The sequence below is a fragment of the Melanotaenia boesemani genome, chromosome 24 (assembly GCF_017639745.1).
Source record: "Melanotaenia boesemani isolate fMelBoe1 chromosome 24, fMelBoe1.pri, whole genome shotgun sequence".
In the NCBI taxonomy this organism is placed as follows: Eukaryota; Metazoa; Chordata; class Actinopteri; order Atheriniformes; family Melanotaeniidae; genus Melanotaenia; species Melanotaenia boesemani.
This window is the reverse complement of record NC_055705.1, coordinates 9,517,093-9,531,207: the sequence shown is the minus strand read 5'-3', so window position 1 is coordinate 9,531,207 and position 14,115 is coordinate 9,517,093. Positions and strand designations below refer to the sequence as shown.

The window sequence follows — 14,115 nt, the reverse complement described above, 5'->3', positions numbered from 1 at the left end:
TTGTACAATAACTTGCAGGCCATTACTAACCTGATAAATTCTAGCATTGACCTCTGCTGCCATCATGTGGTTTTAATGTGGTACTGCAGGTTTCAAGCCAAGCAGTTCAGACCTGCAGTTAAGCTTTGCACCAATCCAGCATCATGTAACTGCCTAAGACACATGTTGACAAAGATTTGTGTACTTGTTAGATTGTGTGTCTAAGTTCTTGAAACATTTATAGTAGTAAGATGGTTCAAAATTGGCTGTGGTCACTGTGTGTCCTTTTTTTAAGGGATGGCTGCTCATGGCCTGTCTTGCCCTGGGTGGCATCCAGGGGTGCCTACTGTCACCAACAGCTCACCTTCTGGAAGGAAGTTTGCTTCCCTCTGGACTTACATCCCCAGACCCCTCTTCTTCCCTGCTCTCTCACACACACACGTAGTGATTTGGGAGGCCTGCACGTCAAGCTGGGTGGAGCAAAGGAGGCCATCTAAGTGGCCTCGTTGGCTGCACCCTATGGCATCTCACCTCTCAGTTTTAATTACACTTAGACATCAAAACACAAGAAACACAACACAACTTCTGGGGAAGTGTGCCATGTAGCCTCGCTCCCATCACGATGTGGTTACTGCCCCTCAATTTTAATTGCAAACAGTACATTCAACACACACACCTTGGGCCCTTTGTTCTGGCCGCCCTGGATGGCCGTTGCCTGGCGGGGTCAGTGGCCGCCGATCTTGGCCCGTGGGTCGGGTGGAGGGGGCAATTTAACAATTTTAAGGTTTCTTTCATTCATTTTATTCCTATGATGCTATTGTGTTGGAACCTGCTTCAAAGACTGACATTAGCATGAAACTTGAAGACAATGGACATGCATTGCATGAACCAGAATGTTCTTTATTTTGTAGTTTTCTACTGAATAGAGATGAGAGAGTAAAATAAAACTTCAAAAGGCATTAGTATGACGCGTGGCCATTGATTCTTTAGACCTGTGAAGCTACACTCATTCACAACTGTTCATCTGTGTCCATGTTTTTTAAGTTTCATGTTAACGCCCAAATTCTTAGCCAGTGACCTCATGACCAGGACAAAGTGTGACTCTTTCCTTTACATGTCAGTTTCAACATGCAGCTCCACCCAGTTGGGAAGGCAGACATGTAGAACAGGTTCAAGCAATAGTTGAAATCAGACTTGCACCTCAAGCCTGATTCTGCTGAGACTGCATGAGGATGACTTGTTTTCTTAATTACAAGTAAATCTAACCTTCACTTAGACCGGTGATGGAATAGGATAAATTAAAAAATATACAATTTCTCAGCCTCAATAGGAACTTTTAGTCCATTTTTGAAAGACACTTTTGGAAGTACTGTTGCCTCCAGCATGATTTTTGTTCTCCTGCTCTGCTGCACTGGAGGGAAAAGCGAGCTTCAGGAATTAAAACCTTCAGTGCCGCCCAGTTTACACCACACTGGCAAACCAATATACAATAACAATCCACCTCAGGCCTACCCTGAAGAGGAGAGGACTAATCTCCCTGTGTTTACAATCAACTACCCTCGGATTCAGATCCCCTTTGAGTTCACACTGTGGGTACTGCTGGCCTCCTTTGCTAAAATTGGTATGTTGTGGATGAGCTGCTTGAGAAAATATGGTTTATTTCAGTGGTTTTACCCTGAATTAATGCAGCAACATCACTCTAAATAACAATCTAGAAGGTTTGGAAGTCAAATCTTGCAATGTTTTCTCTCTAGGTTTCCACATTTACCATAAAATCACCATCTGGATCCCAGAACCATGCCTTCTGATTGCCATTGGCCTCATAGTTGGCGCTATCATGTACTCAGTGAATGAGGAAACCCCCCTGCAGCACTTTACTCTAGTGTCTTCTTCCTTTATATGCTCCCACCCATCATCCTGGAGAACAGCTATTTCATGCCCATAAGACCTTTCTTTGAGAACATCGGCACGGTACTGTGGTACGCAGTGGTGGGAACTCTGTGGAACAGTATGGGCATCGGGCTCTCCCTCTATGCCATCTGTCAATTTGAAGTGTTTGGAGTTCAAGACATCAACCTGCAGGTTATCATCTTTGACTTCTTCTGACAAAAATGTCCAAAGTATATCAATAAGTAATAAATAAGGGTATAGCAGACACATTTGAGCCTAATCTGGTCCATTTATTACTTACTTACGGCCCACATTGTGGCCAAACATGATTTGTTACGTGAGTTTAAACTCTTGTTAGTGTGTGAGTAATGATTCTAAAGACTATATGATACCAGGAGAACCTGCTCTTTGCCTCCATTATCTCTGCCGTGGATCCCGTGGCTGCTCTCTGCGTGTTTGAGGACATCGAAGTGAATGATCAGATCTATATAGTCATCTTTGCAGAGGGACTCTTCAACGATGCCGTCACTGTGGTGAGCGCTAAGGATAGCTGAGGTTTTCTCTCATTGGGCTTCAGTCACAAACTGGCAATGAGCTGCTAACCTGGTGAATAAGTTGATCGGGATTCTTTCCTGACAGTGACCTCATGAATCCATAAGAATCTGGTTAGCTGCAGTAACTCAGAATGAATCGGTTATACTACAAACGACACCTGAACAAAAGTCACCAGCCTTGGTGTCACCAGGTCAAATTAAAACTTATTAAAAGTTTTAATCACTGTGGTCTTTTATTAAAAGTGAAATCTTTTCTGTCTTTTAACAGGTTGTGCATGCTTTTATTTCTTCTCATCTGGATTATTGCAGCGCTCTTCACTCAGACATCTGCAATAACTCACTTTTCCTTTTTTAGTTAGTCCTGAACAACTTTTAACTGGGGCCAGGAAATGCGAACAAATCATCTCTATTTTAGCTTCTTTGCACTGGCTGCCTCAGGACCGGCTCTCCTCAGGGCTGTGTGCTGAGCCCCTCCTTTTCACTCTGCTGACATATGACTGCTCGGCGAGACATCCCAGCTGTCATATAGTGAAGTTTGCAGATGACACAGCGGTTGTGGGATGCATCAACAACAACGATGAGTCGGAATACAGAGAGGAGGTGGAACACCTGGTGCAGTGGTGCAGAGAAAACAACCTCTGCATCAATGTGAAGAAGACCAAGGAGATGGTGGTGGACTTCAGGAAGGATAAGCGCCCTACTCCTCCATGCACATCGGAGGAGTAGCTGTGGAGGTCATCTCCAGCTACAGGTACCTGGGTGTGCACATAACCGAGGACCTCGCCTGGAACACCAACACTTCCCAGCTGGTCAGGAAAGCCCACCAGCGCCTCTACTTCCTTAGGAAGCTGCGGCGAGCCGGACCAGGGAGCGCTGTCCTGAGGAGCTTCTACCGCTGTGCGGTGGAGAGCGTCCTCTGCACCTGCATCATCGTGTGGCACAGCAACTGCACCGCCACTGAGAGGAAGGCTCTGCAGAGGGTGGTAAAGGCTGCACAGAGGACTATGGGGAGCAGCCTTCCCACCACCTCAGACCACTACACAGCACGATGCAGGGGGAGGGCCCTCCGCATCATGAAGGACTCCACCCATCCAGCACATGGACTTTTCCAACCCCTCCCCTCAGGCAGGCAGCTGAGATGCATAAGGAGCAGGACCACCAGGTTCAGGAACAGCTTCTTCCCTGAAGCTGTCAGACTGCTGAACTCTTGCCATGCCTTGTAGACTCCTCCCCACCCTTCCCCCTCCCCACCCCACCCCACCCTACCTCCCCATCTCTGAACATCAGCCCCCCCCCAGGGGAGTTCCTGTCCACATGTTTACCTGCTGTTCATATAAGTGCAATATCATTAATATTAATATCAGAAGTGCTATACTTTGGACTATCACTACCTCATGCACATACATACTTGCACATGTTTATCTAGGCTGCACATGCTAACTGGGCTCTTTAGTGTTTAATGTTATTTTTATTTAAAAATTTGCTGTTTACATTCTATTGTATTTAGCTTATATTCTATTTATATTCAGCCTATATATGTCATGTCTTATTTTAAACCGGGACCTCAGTTCTAATTTCGTACCATAAACATGTAAATGTGAGCTGGTATGACAATAAAGATCCTTGAATCCTTGAATCCTTGTACATTTTAGAATTGATTCATATTCTTTGTATTTAAAGCTTTAAATGGATCTTGTCCATCTTGTCTAAAGATCCACAAGCCCACATGATTTGTATGGTCCTCTGTGTGCTTTAATTTATTTTATCTTTTCACTTATTTTAATTGTTTTAAAAAGAGCTGGTGGAGCTAAAGAGAAAAACACTTGTCTCTTGTTTTTATTTGAGTAGTTTATTTTTAGATTTAAATTGTTTTATTTTATTAATCAATATTGTTTTTTGAGGTGCAGCACTTTGGAGACATGTCTTTGTTTTTAAGATGTGCTTTATAAATAAAGAGGATTGATCATATATCTGTACGGACACTGGTACAAATAAAACAGCATAAATACAATGATGTGCATTTTTCATATTAACATACTGGGATTTGAATATATGCTTTAAGCACATGCTATTAGCAGTTAGCAATTAGCTCATCATCTCTTCAGTTCAACTATGCCTTGACCAACAGGCAAGGTAAGTTTATTTGTAAAGCACATTTCATGTACAAGACAATTCAAAGTGCTTTACATAAAACTTTACATAAAACAGTTCACACTGGAAACGAGATCGTTCATACCATTTTCTTTAAATCTCAACCTCCTGCATAAGCAAATGACTTATTTTTACCCTCATTAATTCTGTGAATTTCTCTGCTTGACTGGGTGGCGTGAACTGAATCCCTGTTTTCTCCATTTTTGTGAGGAAATTTCATCCAGTAACAGGTTTAGTCAGGTTTTACTTGAGAGGCAAGTTTCACTGTGCACTAGCAAGTTTTTGTTTTTATTTTTAGCTGCATCCGGTCTGTCAAGGATGAATAGATAAGAAACACATTACAATCTATGTCAAAAATCTAGATGTCATAAAGCAGAATCTTGTGAGATTTAAACCGTTTTAATGGCCTTGGGTTGAAATTGGCAAAGCAGCTTAACAGGCTTTAAAGTTGCTATTAGATCTTCCTTTATCTAGAGCAACTTGACCCTCAAACAGGGCATTTTTACTTCCTCCAGCCCACACTTTATGCACGTCTTTTCTCTCTGCAGGTTCTCTACAACATGTTCACCTTTGTGGCCAACATGCAGATCGTTGAATCAATTGACGTGTTTCTGGGAGTTGCCCGCTTCTTTGTGGTGGGGCTCGGGGGCATCCTCTTCGGCTTCCTGTTTGGATTCATGGCTGCATTCACCTCAAGATTCACCAACAAAGTGTGGGAGATAGAACCCCTCTTTATCTTTATGTACAGCTACCTGGCGTACTTAGTGGCTGAGCTGTTTGCCATCTCCTGCGTCATGGAGTAAGTAAAGTAAAAATGTCAACAAGGTATTGCATTAAGATGGGCGTATATGATAAACAAAAGCTGGTTATATTGGTTTTTATTTGTAATCTGTCATTTTCACCCCTCCTTCAGTTTCAAACAAGGAAAATTACACTTCACTACCCTTTTAATGGAACACACAAACAAAAACCCAACACTGTGGTTTTTCCCCTACTTACATCGTTGCTTCATGTTGCCAATAGCTGCCCTCCTCTTTCATGGTCGGTATGCAACAAACTGGTTTGTCCACATAGTTTTCAACATTCAAGCTTAGTGTGAGATTTGTGGCATCATATGACAACATGTTGGACTCCTGCCAGATAAAAAAACAAACTTAACGTTCAAACTAAGAGGAAAGGAACCCCCATATCTGATAATCTAATTAAGGGAAAGGTCTGAAAACAGTCCTAAAAACAGTCAAAACATAAATAAATTAGATCTAATCAACCTGTCACTAATCTAGTATAGCATATATTGTCTTATACCCCTTTGGTGCTGTTTTTATTGAGTCCCTTTCACTTTTAAAATGGCCTGTTTGGTTTCACTGCAGGTAACTATGGCAAGTATTTCTGACGTTCATTCAGCACATCATTTTGGTACTAATGATATTCAACAAATTGTTTAAAATCTACTATAAGTAATGCAAGTTTATTACACAACATATTTAAAATGTAGATTATTCTCATAAAGGCAACAGAAGTACAGATATGTTGGATATGTTTGAATATGTTTTATGTCTTTCAGGGACACAAAGACAACAAGAAGATTGTGAAATTTGGTTCTGTATTGAACTGGATCTAAGAATTGGAGCATTGTGATCTTTTCTCCTTGTGTGAGTTTCAGGTCTCTTTTTATTCAGAGAAAGTACATTAATACTGGATCCTACAAGATGTAAAACATTAAATATATTTTTGTTAACCATATCTAGCCAAGCTATTTATCACCAAGCAAAAACCAAGATTCTTGACATGAATATTAGCTTTCAGTGATCTTCTTTCTTTATTGTTAAAATGGTTCTGTGAGTCCTTAGTGGGAGAAGTGTTTCAAGATTCCAGTTTAATTCAGGTGAAGAAACAACAGGTTCATCAGTCCATAACAGTTTAGAGAAAAGTTATATATTATAGCTGTAACAAGCAAACCTGTTATATGAAAAAGGGTCTAAGAATTGACCTCTATGGAGCTCCATATAACTATATATATGAATTAATGTACTATCCCATATTATTTTCACATTGTGACCCTTATCGTTAGCAACATAAAGTTAGTAACATGAAAACTGTAATTGTTGTAAAATAATGAAAATGCCTCATAAATGTCCTTCCAGCTATGCGTTTAATTTATTATTTTTTTATATATATATATATATTTTTTGTTGATATTTGCTTATAAAAATGTACCTTGTGAGGAGCTAAGATATAGAAATATCTCATAGTGCATGTATTTCACCCAAGAAGCAACATATAATGACATAAAAGGATGCACCACCCTCTTGTGGCAAATAAGACTAACACATTAAATTTCTGTACTTTGATCAGTATGATATCTTTGCAGGTATTCTGGTGCTGAGCCAGATCGTCAATCCGTTCCGCACAATCCAATTTCAATTTAAAGGACCAGTTTGGCCTTGCGTACGGAGGCCTGCGAGGGGCAATCTGCTTCGCTCTGGTCTTCACTTTGCCAGACAACATTAACAGAAGGAACCTGTTTGTCACTGCTTCCACTGCCATCATCTTATTCACAGTTTTCATACAGGTTGGCTGGAAAATTTCAGGGTAGATTCCTTGTGTTTTCTTGCTTCTGTAACTCTCTATCTCGTCTTCTCCTCCAGGGCATCAGCATCCGGCCCATCATGGAGTTTATAAACATCAGGAGAACCAACAAAGATCTCAACACCATCAATGTAAAGATTCACACCAGGGCAAGTACCAGCTTTACTTTCTAGGTGCCTCTTTTAGTAGCTGTGACTGTAATTGTTTAATAACGTGCTGAATGTTTTGACCAGATGATGGAGCACATAGTTTTTGGAATTGAGGACCTTTGTGGACAATGGAGTCATTACTACTGGAAAGACAGGTACTTAAATATAATTTAAAGATGAGCATGAGCTACTTTGTTTTTCTTTTTTTTGTGAGACTAAATAACACAAATAAGACATAAAAAAAGCAGAACATGGAGAAATAAGATGAAAATATCACAAATAATGCAGCAGAGTGGGTATAACTTAAAATAAAAGAGCAAGAAATGTTAAACAGCATCAACAGCACCCAGGGCAAGGATGGTCAGTTCATTCTGATTAATATGAACAATAGTGTTTAGTATTAAGACTGCTGTAAAGCTCTGATTCAGAGCTCATGCTCCCATTTAGAACAACCCCAGACCCCAAGGAAGGAGCCTGTTGATCAGGGAGGTTGCAATAATGTCATATTTGTGTAGTCATCTGAGTTTTTAAGCCTCACTACTGAAATTTGGCAGATTTTTGGACTTTGGTGCCTCCCATCAATAGCTAATAATCCCATCTCCTTTCCGAGCTCTCCAGCAAGTCAAAGTGGACTTGATGCTGACTCTTTGTTCTGTTCCTTTCTCTCTTTCTTTTCCTTTTTTCCTCCTATAATGTCGTTTTTGGTTTCTTTGCTGAATCAGCCATGGTGCCATCACAATGGTGCACCAGGATGGGAAAAGGTAATGATGGCTCCAGGAATGTAAATAGTAAATGTCTCTGTGTAATCAAAATAGTCACAAATTTTTAAAAATAAAAAAATATGTAGTATTACTTACTATTGTAATAAATAATAATAATAATAGAAGAGAAACGAATGAAAACAAGAGAAAAAAGTTAACAAAGTTTAATAAAGTTATTATAAATTATTCTTTTGTGTGTTTAAGGTTTAAAAACTTCAACGACCGCATTTTGAAGCAAATCCTGCTGCAAGACAACAGAGCAGAGTCCAGTGTTGTGTCCTTGTACAAGAAGCTTGAGCTGCAAAATGCCATCGAGTTACTGGACATGCCGATGGGAGACATCAGTGCAGCGCCCTCTATCATTTCCCTGCAGTAAGTTATCGGCAGTGTTGGGTAACTAATACTCTAATGCGTTGCTCTGTAAATAAAATAACACAGTTACCATTACTCCGTTACTCGCTAAATACATTTTGGGCAACAGCTGTGAGCTTCTTCTTGTTCACAGCAGTGATGCAGCACCACATGGGCGGTGTTGCAAGGCCGCTTGTTGGGCTTGTGTTTTGCTTGTAAATACTTGTAAAGTCGTGGGCTGTGGGTTTTTGGGCTTGTTTCCTTAAGGGTAGTTGCTTACTTGAGCTTCTCTGCCTCAGTTGTGAAGCCATTCTGATTCCATCACAGCTGTCCACAGTAAAGAAGTAAACCCTGGATGTGGAACGAGAAACGTGACAGGAACCAGGAACCAGTCAGGTTTCCTTGGTTTCCTTGCTTTCCTTGGGCGTCCGAACCAGCACGTCCCTACCTACAAACACATGCGCAACTTTGCTTGACAGAGAAACAGTGACAGTGCCCCCGAATAACTAAGGAAATATTTAAATAAAAAATAAATAATAAAAAGTAGGTGAAAGGAGCAGTGGTTCTCAAACTTTTTGAGGAATGACCCCCAAAATAACCTACCATGGTGTTTACGAGCCCCACTGCTACACAACGACTTAGTGATTAATTGCAGCATCCTCTTAATGTGAGGCTGGAAAACTGTCCGAATCCTCATAAAGAAGGAGAATAAAGTAGTTTTTGGTGGTTCACTGCTGTGACAAGGCCCCTACATGCTCAAAATCAACTTCTCTTGTGGTGATAATGTCAAATTCAGATTGTTAATATGGTGTGTGTATTAACTTTGTTAATGTCTTAAAGAATTTAGATGCGTTCAAAGATTTATCCTTTCAATAATAGTTTAATTTTGACAGACCTGTTAAAAATCCCAAATACATTTGATAAATGTAGGTTATATATTTTTGACAATTATCTGGCAACCCCTTGAAATGTTCTTACAATCCCCCATGGGGGTCCTGTTGAGAACCATTGTTTTGGAAGGCTCAACATAGCAGCATAGATTTAATTTTTTAGCAGCTGTTTTATTACTTTTTATTTCTATTTATTTATTTATAAATAATCTGGTGGTCTGACTGAAATAAATTAGTTTTGAAAAATCACTTTGTGTTTAAGTTGTTTTGCACAAGACCGTAATTTAGTTATAAGGATATTAATCAGAGAATTTTTAAGAATGTTCTTTTAAAAAGTAACTAAAAAAGTTACTTTAATAGTAACGCATTACTTTTTGCAGTATGTATCTTTGTGAAGTTACTTTTTGATTGAAGTAACTAGTTACTTTTTTTCAGTAACTAGCGCAACACTGGTTATCAGTGAAAATCTTGGGAGTCTTTTTCTGGACCTTCAGTGAAGGGAGACTGGAAGTAAACATGACAACGGGCTTCATAGGAGGAACAGTTAGAGATTATAATGAATAATTAATCAATTAATATTATTAATAACAATATCTAATGCAGTATGGTAACATGATAGGTTTCTAAAGGAGATGAAAATACAAAATAATAAGTATTTTGTCAGAAATGTTGTGCTTTAAGTCTTGACTTCTTAGCAACCCACGTTATTTAAAATGATGTCTCACTCCCAAGATTTGAAGTAAGACTTGCATGAAATGTTCGTATCTAATCTAATTTTACTGCTGCCGATGAAGCTGTTTTCCATCAAAAGGAAAGTGCTATCCTATTTGCTGCTTGTCTTAATGCAAAGAGGTATAAAAAAGCATTACATTTCATCTCTCATCCTCTCTTCATTCGCCCACCTGCTCGCCAGTGATGAGAAGATGGAGGCGTCTCGACCGAAGAAGAAGTTCCTGGCTGCTGACATTAAGAAGATGCATGATATGACACAACACAGGGTAAAGAAATGGCCACCGCAGCTCTTAGAATGGGGATGTGGTCTGTTAACCTTCCATAATCTGTTAATGTCCATCCAGGAATGGATGTGATACTCGCTTTGTCCACCCACCCTTCTGTGACTGGCCATAAATTTATACACAGTAGACACGAAAGGCACTCATCCATGTTTGAAATTCTTCTTTATATTTCTAGTTTTCTTTCCTGCTCGTGATTATTCTTCATCATTCAGACTTCAGCAAGTCGTCTTGACCATGTTTACGTTTCTCAATGAGTTGCTGCCATGTGATTGGATGATTAGATACTTGTGCTAACAAGCAGTTGAACAGGTGGAGCTAATGCCAAAAACATGGAACAGCTTGAAACTTATTGGCGTTTCTTGGTTTTGTTTCTGGTTTTTGCTTTGTGAGTTTGTTTTGAGTAGACATTGTAAAAGTGAAAACTTAAAAGTATGGATAGCCATCAGAGAATGCAGTTTCAGGCAGCATCCTGTAAAAAAAAGAGGATGACAAGACAGGAAGGACTTGGCCCGAGTGGTGAAAACAGCACAGGGGATTGTGGGGGGTCCTCTCCCACACCTCGACTCAATATACGACGGCCGGGTCCAAAGGAGGGCCGGTCGTATAGCTGCAGACCCCACCCACCCAGGACACGATCTGTTCGTGCCTCTTCCCTCTGGAAAGAGGTACAGGAACATCAGAACCCACACCAACAGACTGAGACACAGCTTCTTCCCCAGAGCAGTAAAAACCATCACCCCATCCCCTCACACATCCGCCCCCCATCCACCCATAGACTGAGCATTTACCCCTGCAGACAGACATTCCCACTGCACTGCACTTTAATACTGTGCAATATGTGTGATATATTCATCCCGGTCACTGTTACTTTTATTCTTTTATTCTGTTTGTTCTATTTTTTAATACTTTATATTTATATGTGTCTTACTGTGTGTCTTAAGCCGAGAGCTGCTGAACAAAATTTCATTGTGCCTTGAGTTATTAATTTTAGTGGTGGGCTGATCCTTATCTGAGGCTTTAGCATGTTAACAGTAATAAAGAAAAGTTGAGCTATTGGATAAAATGGTTGAAGGCTGAAAAAACAATAACATTAGTATCTTTACATTTATTGTCATTTAAGTTTTTTCTTGTGTTTTGTCTGGATTTTCAGCTGTTAATCTAATTCCTGACATGCCTTTTACATCCTTTCATGTTTTCCAGACGATCGCTTACACCAGAAAATACCAGATACCAGATGAAAGCCAAGCCAGGGAGGTTGTGATTCAACGCCATGCGAGCATTAGGCGCAGCCTTCGAGCTAGAAGCTTATGTGATCAGTTGGGTTTTTGTGACTAAAAGAGCTTCACTCATAGCTTACAACCTTTTCTCCTTCTATTTGTCTCACCTTCAGTAACTTGTCTTTCAGCCACGGCACAATGTTCCCAATTCTCAGAAGTACTACTCGCTCCAGCCTGAAGTGAATCTGGAGGCTGAGTTCAGCCTCAGAAGACGAAGCCATGGTGGGTTTCAGCATTTTTTAACTGAGTAACTTTGATCGATATGGTTGTTTTACAAAAATAAATACAACACTGACTATTTTTCTTATTTATTTAATTTCAGCTTCAGCTGGGTTAGCTCGCCTTCAGTCCTCTGGAATCATCAAAGGAAGGTGAACACCATCAAGTAACTGGGAAGTTAAGAGGAGAACCCATCTGCAAGTCCACCTACACCAACCTCTGGAGTAAACAGCAGAGACAGGAAAGCTCCGGTCCCAGCTCCCAGAAGACGCAGCTCATATCGGGCAGAAGAAAACAAAGACAATGTTGACTATAAAGATCCAGTAGGAGCGAGGGAACCACTGTGTTCTCCTTGAGGCCGGGCTCCTGAAAACTGACCCAAGAGACAATGATGTGGGCGATGCACTGCTTAGACGGTCATTACAAGAGTCTCGAGGCTTGGGGTGGTTTTGACTGTAAGACGCTGTGACTTCGTGTTTCAAGATTAAGGAAGTTCTTCCACTGCTGCCTACAATCATCTTCACACGTAAAAAATAATTTTTTTCACATGTTAAATGATCACAAAGAAAATTTATCATCACTTGTAAAGGCTGTTTGTAACAAAAAATCTTAAAAATAAACATGCGACACATAAACCGAGATGTCTAACAAAAGAAAAAGGATAGTAGAGCTTTCTTTGCCTACATAATAAACAATTAGTTTCCCCATGCCTTTATTTAGCTTTGAGTAAATTAATTATGGAGTAAACTATGACTGCTGAATGCTGCCATCATTTAAATGTGCTGTAGGAGTTTTTGTTGATTAATATAAAGCATTTGACACAATTAATCATTCCTTCTGCAGAAATTGGAGCATTGTGGAAAAAGAGGTGTTTTACACACTAAATTGTATAAGAAGTTATTTAAATATTAGGTTTCAGTACGTTAAATTTAATAATAATGTCACATTTTAGAAAAGTAACTTGTGATGTTCCACAGGGTTCGGTATAAGGACCTAAGCTATTTATACTTTACTTAAATAATATTGGTGCAGTATTTAATAAGTTGAAATTTATTATGTTTGCAGATGATACAGATTTATTTTGTTCAGGACCAGACATAAAAGACAGGAGTTGATCAGGTGAAAAAAAATGGTTTGATATCAATAAGCTGTCATTAAATAAAAAAGTATATGAAACTAAATTCTTGGAAGTAATTTTAGGTAATAAATTTGTTTGGAAGCCACATATAGAATATATAAAAGAGAAATTATCTAAAACTCTTGGTATTATTTATTAAACAAGTGATTTTTTTAAACAAGAATTGTCTGCATATATTGGATTTTTTTCATTTATAATGCTTTATATGTCATATTGTGTTGAGGTTTGGGGAAATACATACAGAACATACAGTATGTATACCCTATAATTAAACTCCAGAAAAGAGCTTTCAGAATAATAAAGCTTTCTAACATGAAACCACTAATAAATTATTTATAATCTTTTGTCTTAAAATTCTTATCGTATACTTACAAGCTAAATGCACATAAATTAAGTTTTGTATTGTAAATTGTAACTGACATAAACCATTCATTTATTCATGCTTGTGCATTTGGATCATTTAAAAGAATTGTTGATGATATTTGTTGTGTCTGCTTCAACAGATGGCAGCCTTATGGTGTGTATAAAGATTTTGGTGTACAGTTTTGGTCAAAATTAGATGCAGGTTGAGACGTTTGAGACTAAACAGTCAACTGTGAGTCAATGTCTGTTTTTATGTCTGCTAATGTTTCACCAGGCGGCGATTTCGTCGAATGTTGAAATAGTTTATTAAAAGCGAAATAAGTAGCATTGACACCTAGTGTTTCAAATCAGAACTGCAGTCGAAAGAGGAAAAACATGGAGAGCATCCCCCCTCCTCACCCTCTGAGAGTTTCACGCAGGTTGTCGGTTTGTGAGAGGACGGCTCTTTTATATATAGTCTATGGGGGACAGAGAACATAGCACCAGCAAACATGATGATTCACACAGAGTAAGTTGCTATGCTTTGCAATGCTAGCGCTAATTTCACACGCTAATTTACATTAGCATAAAACAGAGTGTAAACAAAACCGTGGGGAGTCGCATATGATTGGTTAAGGAACCAGGAAGAAGGAAAGAGCTACACCGTGCACCAAAGTTATTCCTTACTTTAAAAGGAGAGAAACATGACGAAAATATTGTTAATGTAGAGAGACAGATTGTTTATAGGGAAGCTTCCTTTTATCCCTTACAACATTTTAAAGCATTTTTACAGAAAAACAAAATCCTAA

At 39.3% G+C, this 14,115-nt stretch overlaps 1 pseudogene; it reads left to right on the top strand.

The window, feature by feature from the left end:
• Positions 1 to 1,362: 1,362 nt before the first annotated feature.
• On the top strand, positions 1,363 to 11,982 carry LOC121635181 (annotated as a pseudogene).
• The last annotated feature ends 2,133 nt before the right edge of the window (positions 11,983 to 14,115 follow it).